Below are 10,060 nucleotides of genomic sequence, written 5' to 3' on the forward strand. Positions count from 1 at the left end.
CACATCGATGTTTCTCTCTGTCTTTCCCTCTCTCGTCCACTCTTTCTAAAACTCAGTGGAAAAATATCCTTGGGTGAAGATGAAAAAAAAAATGGGGATAATAACAGTGTCTACTCCATAGGACTGTTTTGAGGATGAAATCAGAGATTAGTAGTACAGTGCCTGTCACATAATGAGCACTTGTGATTATCAGCTGTTATCAGCACCGAGGTGACAATTAAAGGAAGTGGGCGACAGTCAGTCAAATGAGGAGAAAGAATGAAGTCCCCAAAGAAGCAGGAGGAGAGAGGGCAAAGAAAGAGAGGCAGAGACACAGATCTCCAACCAGGAAAGAGCCATCAAAGGCCCAAGAGAAGAACATTCTCTGGGAATTGAGAGGCCAGCGTCAAATTAGAGAGATGTTCCTGAAAAGGTATGAGTCAGCACATACTTCCTAAACAATCTTATTCAGATGCTCCATGGAAACGCTTATTTAAAGGAACCCTTTCGTGGATCTGTTTGAGAAGGGAAATACTCTGTGTTTTTTAAAACTGAGGTTGCCTAACAGGAAGCCCGCCTGTGTGTCGTTTCTCCCCAGTCCTTCCCTAGTGTGCCTTCTTTGTGGCAGTGTGGTTAAGCGGTGCTGGGTAACTTGTCTTGGTTGATGTAGAAGTTACTCCCTCAGAATAAGACAGGCAGGGACCATGGCTGTGCTTTCCAGAGCTCCGGGGAAGTGGCTGGGCCAGAGGAGAGGAAAAATCACCGTCTTTGGCATGATCGGACACAAGTGTCTCAGATGCAGACATGCCCGGGTGACATGAGAGCCTGCCCCTGAAGAGGTAGATGTCCTCCCACCCAGGAGAGTTCCACGCTCCGCACGTGGGTTTGAGGCCCAACCTGTCCCTGTCTGTCCTCTAGGTCCTATTTTGACCCAGCCTTCCCGAGGCTCAAGCTTCCTAGTCCCTGTGTCAGCACTTCCCCCTCCCCCTGCAGCTGCACAGAGCTTAGGGAAGCCTTGGTGCTGTCTGAACTTGCTGGGTGCTCGGGGCTGTCCCTCTGCTCCACACCTTTGACCAGTTTGGAATCTAGGGCCTCACCACAGCTTAAGCTGGCTCTGCATCTGGCTTTGCTCTGTGACTCTTCTCTATACAGTGTGGGAGGCTCCAGGTTTTTTTTTTTGTTTTTTTTTTTTAATAAACAAAGAAGAAAACAGGTTATCACATAGACCCTCATGCTGACCCCATATATATTTATACATATATATTATTGATTTCAGAGAGGAAGGGAAAGGGGAGAGAGAGAGAGAAACATCAATGATGAGAGAGACTCATCGATCGGCTGCCTCCTGCACGTCCCCCACTGGGTATTAAGCCCCCAACCTGGGCATGTGCCCTTGATGGGAATCAAACCGGAGACCCTTCAGTCTGCAGGTTGACTCTCTACCCACTGAGCCAAACCAGCTAGGGCACTTTACTTTTTTAATATACTCTTTCTTGGAAACTGGTTTCTTAGAAACACACCAGGAGGGCTATTTTGTATTGTCTGGCCTAGTGGCAAAGTGAAAGGTAAAGTCATTGACGATTGCCCTTCTCCAATTTATCTTTCCTAGAGCAGCCAGTGGGCTGTATCTTTAAAGTAATTATCAAAATCTCCTTTTCTTGTTTTTTCTTCTTAAAATTTAATGAGAGACATAGGACCTAGCTTTTAAGGAAAATAAAAATTCTAATTGAGACATATCATATATATAATACAGGGTGGGGCAAAAGTAGATTTACAATTGTGAGTACCCAAAACACGGAGTTGATTCTTGTATTATTATATTAATTACTAGAGGCCTGGTGCACAAAATTCTTGCACTGGGTGGGTGGGGGGGTTGTCCCTCAGCCCGGCCTGCACCCTCTCACAGTCCGGGATCCCTCTCGCAGTCTGGGACCCCTCGCTCCTTACTGCCCGCCTGCTTGCTGCTCCTTAGAGCCGATGCAGAGGTGGGAGAGGCTCCTGCCACCGCCATTGTGCTCGCCAGCCAGCTGTGAGCCCCGCTAGCTTCTGGCTGAGTGGCACTCCCCCTGTGGGAGCACACTGACCACCTGTCGTTCTGGTTCCATCATAATGGTCGCTTAGGCTTTTACTATATATATTGTATTATTTTTTCATACAAACAACTGTAAAACAACTTTTACATAATACCCTGTATTATGACTAGATCCTCATTCTTGTTTTTTACATAATACCCTGTATTATGACTAGATCCTATCACAGCTAAATATTTGTGAAAGTAAAAAGAGAGTATTAGATATTTAAATGCTATATTTATTCACTACTCTTTTTTTTTAAGTGGTAATGATCTTAATTTTTTTTTCACAGAGAACTTTCATTTTTTAAACCTGTTACTGTTTGTTTATGTGGGTAGATTCCAGTTTCAAGTGCTTTTATGTCTCCAAGAATGGTACTAAAAGTTCCACCATTCTCAATGACATCACTGTTTTTTTAATGTATTTTTATTTATTTCAGAGAGGAAGGGAGAGGGAGAGAGAGATAGAAATATCAATGATGAGAAAGAATCATTGATCGGCTGCCTCCTTCACCCCCCAGGGATGGAGCCCGAAGCCTGGGCATGTGCCCTGACCGGGAATTGAACTGGGACCTTCTGGTTCATAGGTCAACACTCAACCACCGAGCCATGCTGGCCAGACAACGTCACTGTTTTTACAACTATATTTTACTTTTGTTACCTGTGCCTTTGGTGTTATATCAAGAAATTATTGCCAAATACAATGTTGTGAAGTTTTTGCCCTATGTTTTCTCCTAAAGTTTTATTGTTTTAGGACTTACATTTAGATCTTTGATCCATTTTGAGTTAATTTAGTATATGATATTAGATAAGGGTCAAACCTCGCTCCTTTGCATGTACGTACTCAGTTTTCCCAGCATCATTTGTTGAAAAGACTGTTCTTTCCCCATTGAATGATCTTGGCACTGTTTTTATACAGACACTCAGGGAAAAGCCCCGAGACTCAAAATCTCCCTTCGTAAGTGGAGGGCAGAATGAGATGGGAGAAAGAAGCAGACCACTCCAATCCGGAAACTAATAGAGTTTATTAAGGGAAATTTATATACTAGGTGTATTTTTCGTGGCTGCAAGATGAGGTGGATATTTCTCTGGGTGCTTAGCAGGTGCCAAGGAATTATATAGGATGAAGCGGGGGTGGGGTGGGGGGGGTGGGGGGGGGCGGGGAGGGGAAGATATACCAGTAGGTGAAAGCTATCAGTATGGGGAAACACTTTACCAGTACATGGTTGACCAGGTCAGGACAACAGCCTGTTCCAGGAATCAGCACGTAGCAGGCGGCAAGGGAAAGTGCTGATTTATGTCAGAATGGACATTGATTGCCATCAGATGGTCTCACACGTTTGCCGAAAGCAACCTCTTTTCTGGCCTGAGTTCAGCTTGTGGGACAGACAATGGCACGTCATGGAATAGTCTCCCCTCCACAGCACCCTTGTCAAAAATCATGTGAGGCCCTGGCCGGTTTGATTCAGTGATTAGACCGTTGGCTGGAGGGTTACGGGTTCAATTCCCGGTCATGGGCACATACCTCAGAGTCAGGTTCCATCCCCGGCCTAGTCAGGACACATGCAGGAAGCAACCAATTGACGTGTCTCTCTCATGTCCGTTGTTTTTTTTTCTCTCCCCCCCACCCCCAACTTCCCTCCCTTCCACTCTGTCTGAAAATCAATGGAGAAAATATCCTCAGGTGAGGATTAAAAAAAAAAATCACGTGAGGATTTATTTCTGGGCTCTCTATTCATTTCCATTGGTCTGGACTGTTTGTCTTTATGCCAGCACCACACTGTTTTGATGGCTGTAGCTTTGCAAGTTTTGAAGTCAGATAATGTGCGTCCCCCAGTTTTGTTCTTTTTCAAGATTATTGGGCTCTTCGGGGTCCCTTGAGATTCCATATGAATTTTCGGATAGGTCTTTCTAGTTCTGTAAATTATCCACTTTTATCAGAGACACTTTTTTTTAATGCTCCAGCATGCCAGGTATTTTTTAGAATTCTCTCCATGCTGTCCTCCCTGCACACCCTTCTTGGAGCCCTCTTCCCCATCCCAGTCTTCACTGGGTATTTTCCAGGCCTGCTGCATGGCCGTCACCTTGAGCTTCCCTTGAGTGCTGTCTTGAGTTGGAGCCACTTTTCTGGATCCCATGATAAGATTATCATTCCCCTGCTCACATTCCTCCAGGGGCCTCCCTTGGAGTCTGAAAGTCTGACCAGGCTCTGCCTGACCCGTCTAGCCAGCCTCCCTGCACTTACCGTCACCATCTCCCGCTCCCTTACTATCCTGCAGCACTCCTAACTCAATTACCAAATAATGAATGATTGTTTCCAGCTAACCAATTAGTGTGCCCCTGCTGCCTGTTCTCATGGCATCCTGTGCGCAGAAGCCAATCCACGGTTTGGTAATTACCTCTTTACCTCCCTCCCATCAGACTGTCAGGCATGAGGTATGCCTGAGGTGTATATCTCTCCCACTAGCACGGTGCCTGCCATTGTAGTAGACACTCAGCAAATATCAAAATGAACAAATGAGGGAACGGTGAGACCCACATGTGGCAGTGAATGGAGGTTACTCAGTCAAGTCGGCACTCTGCCCTTGCTCTCCCTTTAGTCTGAAGTGTCATTCCACGCTTTTAAAGAACCTGCTCCCCCTATGACATCATGGCTGGTCGTCGTGCATGTGGGGAATATCATCAGGGTTGGGCTCTAGCTCCACCAGAAGAAGCCCCAGACCCAGGGAAGAGGCAGGAGGGGCACAGCACCCATGGAAAGAGCGAAAGCCCCACACTTTGTGCTCACCATCTGGTGAGAGACCTGTGACCAGCAGAGGAAACACCACAGCTGGTTAAAGAGAGGATGCTCTTCCCCAGTCATGGTGGAACCTCAGGCATTCAACTCTGCGGTCTGTGAAGTGCGTACCAGCCCTGTGGGAGCTGCCACGGGTCACAGAGAGGCACACACATCCCACCTTTTAGAGCTTATTACCTGCTCAGGGAGAGGATCACACATGCTCTGTTAAAAAGAATCGTTTTTAGTATTAAGACAACAAAATTGAGGAAATTTAAAATCTATTACTAGTAATTTGGTACTTCCCCCCATTTTTTCCTCCACGCGCAGTTATAATCATAGTATATGTTTTATTTTATATTCCACTGTTTCAATATAATAAATGTAAGGATGATAATAAATTATCCTTAAGTTTATTTTATCTGTTGCTATTTACTTTTCCTAACAATTATTTTAAAAATCTGATGTGATGTAACTATTCTCTTGCTGTTTGGCATTTATGTAATTTCCGAATTTTTTTTTTTTTTTACAATAAATAGTGTTTTGATGCACATCTTCATTCATTCAGGGCATTTAAAAATTGGATTCTTTAAGTATTTCTGGAAACTTGTGAAAGAACTTGTCCAGCCATTTTCTGATGTTTCTGTAATAAGATCACACTCTCTTCCCAAATGATAATTTCATACCTTTTCCACTCTGCTCAGCCCTCCACTTCCCTCCCACATTCTCATTCTGTTTTGATGATCTTGCCTCCTGCTCTGTTAAGAAACCAGTCACCAGCTGGAGAAAGCTCATTTACATTCTAAATAAATAGGGCTAGGTTCGGGCCACGAGTAACAGAAAACCCCAAAACAACAGTGGGCTAGCCGAGGACAAAGTTTGTTTCTCTCTCATGTACACAAAGTCCCCAACAGATCATTCCAGGCCTGCCATGGCCATCCTTGGTGTCAAGACCCACACTGCTAGCTGTTTACTCCAATAGTACCTGGTTCAGTGCTTGGCACATAATAGATTCATGGTAATTTCAGTTGAATGACTGAAAATAGCAGTCACTAACAGTAGAACATTATAAAATGTTGGATATATAGAACCAGACTGGTTTCCTAAGGAGGAGGTATATTCTCAGTGTCCCTAATAATGCCTGAAGATACCAGTTTCACACCATCAGTCATGGCCATTGTGGTTTTCTCCCTTCTCACGAAATCAGCAGCAGTGGGTGCTTCATTCAACTTTCTTTTGTGTCCCCCCCTCTCCCCACCATGGGCGCCAGGACCAACGATCAGCTGCCCAGATAGCAAAAAAGTATGCTTCCGAAATCTCTTAATGTCAATACCGCACGTAGAGCAATCAAGCTGCCCTACATGTGCCACTCATAACAGAAGCCCCCCTTTTTTCCTGTGTGTTTTTAATCACCAGAGAGAGTGAACATGTTTTTATTTTCTTGTTGTATTTCCTCTTTTACAAATGGGTTTGTCTCCTTTCTCTTGCTTTACTTATATATCTACCTAAACTTTTAAAAATGATAAAGATATTCTTTGTCATGGACTACCCAGTATTTGAATATCTATTCTTGTATATACATGTGTATACAGTCTTATGTGTAATTCACAGATCCTAGCATCCAGTAGGTACAGTGCGGTACTGAAGGTTGGTCCTTAGGCACACAATCTTTTTGTGTTGGACACACCTGGGCTGAAATGCTGGCTCTGCTCTTTCAAGCTGAGGGATGTGCCCCTTTCAAATCACTCAACCTTCCTACACTTAGTACCCTCATCTGTAAAATGGTAATTATACTTAAACAGGTATATTTACTTTGAAAACACTTTATTTGTTGGGCTTATCTTTTGTGATGTCATCTATTACACAGCAGAGTTCAAAACTCTTCCCTGTGCCAAAAGCTTGATAAACACCGAATTATTATTTTTTTGTGCTTTACACTTTTTGGGGGTTCAAATATTACTCAATATTTAATTGTCTTTGCATCTGAGCCTTTAGGTGTTCTGACATTTGTGGAACCAGAGATCTGTGTAGACCAGTGATGGCGAACCTTTTGAGCTCAGCGTGTCAGCATTTTGAAAAACCCTAACTTAACTCTGGTGCCGTGTCACATATAGACATTTTTTGATATTTGAAACCATAGTAAAACAAAGACTTATATTTTTGATATTTATTTTATATATTTAAATGCCATTTAACAAAGAAAAATCAACCAAAAAAAAGAGTTCGCGTGTCAGAGGTTCGCCATTACTGCCTTAGCCAGGTGGAGCTCCCTAAAGGAAAATGTTGGCCCTGACACAGGCAGGTGGCCAGGCCCCTTCCCAGATGTGCTGCAGGTTTGGGCACCTGCCTGTGAGTCACATGGTCCCTTCTGCAGAAACCAAACTGAAAGGCACCAGGGCCCAAGGGCGGAGCCAGCTGCCAGTCCAGGGCCAAAGTCCTGTGGGGAGGGTTTCAGATGGGGAGCTGGAAGCCTGGTGTAAGATCGAAGCTATTCAGACTGAATTGTGATTGTCCAGGAGAGAACTGGACAAGGGAGGGAGAGGTCACCAGCCAAGGGCAGTCGCAACCCTCCTGGCGCTGGCTCGTGTCACTTGGAGTCTCCACTCCACCTCAGACTATGTGAGTGACTTGCCCACAGCCACACAGCCAACCACTCTGGGCTTGAGCTTCCTGCTGTGCAGGGAGGATAACGATATCTGGACGGCCCAATCCTAGCCTGTGTCCCAGACAATAAAACTGGTTACAGTGGTATTAAGGAGCTGGAATTGGCATACATTAGAATGTCAAAATTGTAGGTTCTATTGCAGTTAAACTAATTTTAGAAATGGAGATAATGAGTGAAAATGATGAGAGGAAACCACTTTCAAAATGTTAAGGAATTTTTAGAACAAGAGAAGTGAAATATGTATAACTTAAAATAAAGAATTAAAAGATTTTCAAAAATTAATTATTCAAAGAATAACTAGTACACATATTCAGACAGTAGAATGAACGTAACAATCCCAGAGGGACGTGGACCAACCTGCAGGGAAGGGGCCTGGCCACCTGCCTGTGGCAGGGCCAACATTTTCCTTTAGGGAGCTGCACCTGGCTAGGGCAGTGGTGGCGAACCTATGACACGCGTGTCAGAGGTGACCGCGAACTCATTTTTTTGGTTGATTTTTCTTTGTTAAATGGCATTTAAATATATAAAATAAATATCAAAAATATAAGTCTTTATTTTACTATGGTTGCAAATATCAAAAAATTTCTATATGTGACACAGCACCAGAGTTAAGTTAGGGTTTTTCAAAATGCTGACACGCCGAGCTCAAAAGGTTCGCCATCACTAGGCTAGGGGATGGGGATTCAAGTCCAGAAAAGACTCCCTACCCCACCCCTCCAGCTCCCACACATGCTGGGGACAAGGCCAACCCGCTCATAGTGACCTGTCCTTACCGCCTGGCCTGTAAGCAGAGAGAACCACCTGTGGATACAATGGGTCACTTGTTTAAAAATTTTATTGGTACTTTTAAAAAGCAGGAATGTAACACATGCTCATTGTACAGTAGCAACATGATTCAGATGCATATATAGAATCTGAGAGAGTATAGCATAAAAGGCCCCCCCCTCAGCACCTCAATCCCAATCGCCCTGGGTAAATTATAGAGTCACCTTCGGGAGGAGTTTCCAGGTGTACCTGATTCTATGCACACATACTTGTATAGCTTGTCTATATAAGCCGTGGAAGAAGCATTTTATGATCCTGGGAAGGAGTAGCAGGGCAGAAAGCCCTCCCTCCCTCCCTGCAAATAAACACTTTTGTATTTTTTTTAAAAGCACATAAATGGCAGTTCTCTCTGTTTTTCTAGGTTATGGATGATTTCAATGTTCCTTTTTGCGAAGCATTCATCATAGAAGAATCAGATAATCTGTAAATTACAAAAAAGTTTTAAGCACCTCACCATTATTAATATCCTCAATTAGTGTGGTACTTTTGTTACGGTTGCTGCACAATATGTATACATTTTTATTAGCTAAAGCTCACACTTTACATTAAGATTCATGCTTTGCTTTCTGCAGGTTTTGATCAAGGCCAAATGTCATGCATCCACCATTACAATTTCATACGGAATAGTTTCACTGACCCGAAAAATCCCTTATTCGTTCTTCCTTCCCTCCCCTTGAGCCCCTCAGCAACCACTGACCTTGTTATTGTTTCTATAGTTTTGCTTTTTCTAGAATATCATGTAGTTGGAATTAGTATAAAGTATGTAGCCTTTATAGACTGACTCCTTTCATTTAGCAATATGTATTTAAGATTCTCTCATGTCTTCAGGGCTGGAATAGCTCATTTCTTCTTATCGCTGATAGTATTTCATAGTGTGGATGTACCACAGTTTGTTTATCCATTCACCTATTGAAGGACATCTTGGTTGCTTTCAATTTTGAGCAATTATGACTAAAACTGCTATAAACAATTGTGCAGGTTTGTATGGACATAAGTTTTCAACTCCATTTAGTTGAGATTTAATTTCAAGGAATGATATTTATTGATCTAGCTCAGCTGAAATAGAGAGAGAAAGAGAGAGAGAGAGAGAGAGAGAGAGAGAGAGAGAGAGAGAGAGAGAGATTTGGATCTGTTGAATGTTAGTTGGGTAAGGTTGAACATTAGCCAACTTTGACATCTAAATATTATGCACAGGGAGTATCATCTTACACAAAGCCATGATCTCACCATACATAATATAACTTAATTTCTATTTCTATTTAGTAAAATGTGAAGTAGTTTATAGTTTTATGCCCAGTTGTATTATAGGAATCCAAACAGTACAGAAATAGAGGTTTGTACTAGCAAATGTTCAATGTGCTTCTTTCCAGACTTCTGACTTTGAAGTTATATACAATGTAAGTATACATTTTTCTTAACAAATATGGGCTCATCTATGCAACTTTCTTTTTTGTTTGTTAGTTTATTTTGTTCAGTAGATTCCACTTGTAAGTGACATCATATGGTATTTGTCTTTCTCTGACTGGCTTCTTTCACTTAACATATACTCTCTAGGTCCCTCCATGCTGGTGAAAAAAAAAGAGTTCGTTTATTTTCTTAGATTGTCCGTGTGAAGACCAAGGAGAAATAGCCCACGGCTTTTATTATCCCGTTGATATGCAGAAGGAGGGTTGGGCGCCTTCCCAAAATCGTGGCTGCTGGGAATAGAAGCGGAGTGGGAAGCAATGCGGGAGAGCGAGTGGAA

At 43.0% G+C, this 10,060-nt stretch overlaps 1 protein-coding gene and 1 non-coding gene across 2 annotated transcripts in view; one reads left to right on the plus strand and one right to left on the minus strand.

The window, feature by feature from the left end:
• PSTPIP2 (proline-serine-threonine phosphatase interacting protein 2) overlaps positions 1-10,060 on the plus strand; it is a 64,358-nt gene that overhangs the window by 3,622 nt on the left and 50,676 nt on the right. The window lies entirely within an intron of this gene.
• On the minus strand, positions 6,086-6,219 carry LOC111825203. The gene has a single exon (XR_002828342.1). It is a non-coding gene; the product is annotated as a U11 spliceosomal RNA (small nuclear RNA).

This window comes from Myotis lucifugus, unplaced genomic scaffold (genome assembly GCF_000147115.1).
Source record: "Myotis lucifugus unplaced genomic scaffold, Myoluc2.0 scaffold_16, whole genome shotgun sequence".
In the NCBI taxonomy this organism is placed as follows: Eukaryota; Metazoa; Chordata; class Mammalia; order Chiroptera; family Vespertilionidae; genus Myotis; species Myotis lucifugus.